Raw genomic sequence first — 2,625 nt, forward strand, 5'->3', positions numbered from 1 at the left:
CTTTCAACATTGTATGGCTTATAATGATAGGTCCAAGACTAGGTTATACCCATCTATTCTTAGGAAATGCTTTTACAAATGAATGCTCGTATTATATGGGGGATGATAAATGAATATTGATATGTGCTATGCTAAATCTGAGAGAATAGCAAATTGACTGGGGGAAGAGGGTGTGGGAAGTGAGGGAAGAGAGCAACCGTTCAGAGTAAGTCTAACTTTGGGCAAGAAATTTGTCTGTGCATCATTTCCTTTATCTGTAAACTGGACATGATCATAACTGTTATACAAGTTTTAACTGAGAATGATAAATTTTGCACATATACACACACTAAACAAATAATGTATGCATTGTATCTGGCATATAACATGCATCTAAAACATGATAGTTTTATTGCCATCACCATCATTACTGGTATTACTGTTATTATATTATTATTGCTATCGTTATTAAGTTGGTCAGAGTTTCCAGTGAGTATATCAATGTATTGTTTCTTTTAGAATGAATCAAGTGGGGAGTGATGTTATGATTATTTAAGTAAATGGCCACTACTTCAAGAGAAAGGGATTTTTCTAATTATATCATATATATGTGTATATATATATAATATATATATTATATATAATATATATACACACATTTACATTATATATTGTAATACATATAATCATTACTATTAAGCACAAGATTTTCATTCTTCTACTAGGATTAAAATACATGACATTATGCTACAAAGTGTGGTTACCAATTACTTGCTTATTTCATAAGAGAAAAGATAATTTGCCACAGCTGTTATCTGAAATTTCAGCACCTTTTGTTCAAGCCGTATGAATGTGCTCTTCATGTAACAACAATGAATAAAAGGTAGTTAACTGAAAAAATAAAAAAGAAATACTTCAAGCGTATTATTTCATGGTGGCCCTGGAGAGCATTGGACAGAAAGTTCAGGATAATCTATAAAAAGCAGGGTGGAGGGAAGGAGGTGGTGAAAGGGGCCAAGGGGCTATGGGGCCATGTGAATCCATGTGGAAAAATGATCAGTGCTGGAGAAGGTTAAATTCTCAGTCCCTGAAGTCTTGCTGTTGTGGCTACAGCCCAAGAAAGTTAATGAAAGAAAGGAGCACTGACAACTCCTGCTGCTTCGACAGGAGCTTACCACCTCATTACTGGCCAGATTCTTACAACCAAAAGAAAAGAATACTCCTGCCAAGGAAAAGAGTAAGAGCTAGAGCGAGAGAGTCATCCAAGCAAGGCATCGCTGATATTGGGCGAAGATCAAAGTGATATCAAACAAAAGGAACTGGACAAGAAATAGCTGAGCCAAGAGCTACGACCACAGACTAGACAACTATCCAAACCCCAGGCAGGAGAGACAGAAAGGACAAGTTAAATCCCTTAGTCCTCCCCGCCGAATGGGAAAAAGTAAATGAAGTGACACCATCTGCTCACTTTCCCAGAAGAGAAAGTTTCAACTCTTCATGGTTAGTAATGCAAACGTTTTCAAAAGCATTACTCTAATTACAAATGATTAGAAATGATTCCTAGAAGTAAGGACTTAACTCGCGGTGTGCCTGACTAATGAACGTTTTCTGCACATCCCACTGCACTTTGAGCTGACTTTGAAAGCACCGGCTAGAGACAGTTTCTGAGGTTTTAAAATGATCCTCTTAAAGATAATAGGATGCTTCCCTGTTTTTCTAAATTTCTCTAAAACATACAAATGCACGGTGTGTTTTTTTTTCCCAAAACACAATAGGGAATCACAGAGTTCTTCCAGAACTAGCAAATGGAGCTCTTGTTATTTCAGTTGTTGGTGTGTTTATGTGGGTTTGTGTTTGTGTGCATGCCAAACTGGGGTGGGAGGAGGGAAGTACATATCAACTAAAATGAAATATGTAAACTTAGATTTATAATAATACTATTAATGGAGGTGTATTCTTTGTGATAGATTTAAATTCCAGGATTATCTCTTTAAATTATTACTAGACTCCATTAAAAGTTGATCATAGCAAGGGGTGATGGTGATTTGGAGCAACTGGAACTCTCACACTTCGCCGGTGGGTATAAATTTGGAAAGCTGTTTGGTAGTGTAATCACACCTCAGAGATACTGTAGGTTCAGTACCAGACTACTGCAAAAAAGTGAATATGACAATAAAGCAAGGCAAATTAATTTTTTGGTTTCCAAGTGCATATAAAAGTTACATTTACACTATACCATAATCTATTAAATATGCAATAGCATTATGTCAAAAAATGTGCATACCTTAATTAAAAATACTTTACTGATAAAAAATGCTAACCATCATCTGAGCTTTCAGTAAGTTGTAATCTTTTGGCTGGTGGAGGGTCTTGTCTTGATGTTGATGGCAGCTGACGGGTAAGGGTGCCGGTTGATAAAGATTGGGGTGGCTGTGGCTGTTGTCTTAAAATAAGACAATAATGAATTTTGCCCAACCATCGACTCTTCCATGAACAATTTCCCTGTAGCATGTGACTACATTTGACAGCATTTTACCAATAGTAGGATTTCTTTCAGTATTGGAATCAATCCTCTCAAACTCTGCTACTGCATTATCAACTATGTTTGTGTTATATTCTAAATCTTTTGTATTCATTTCAGCAATC

General features: G+C 36.2%; 1 pseudogene; it reads right to left on the minus strand.

The window, feature by feature from the left end:
- Positions 1-1,434: 1,434 nt before the first annotated feature.
- Positions 1,435-1,555, minus strand: LOC125175930 (uncharacterized; annotated as a pseudogene).
- Between the last annotated feature and the right edge of the window lie 1,070 nt (positions 1,556-2,625).

This window comes from Prionailurus viverrinus, chromosome C2, assembly GCF_022837055.1.
Source record: "Prionailurus viverrinus isolate Anna chromosome C2, UM_Priviv_1.0, whole genome shotgun sequence".
Taxonomy (NCBI): Eukaryota; Metazoa; Chordata; class Mammalia; order Carnivora; family Felidae; genus Prionailurus; species Prionailurus viverrinus.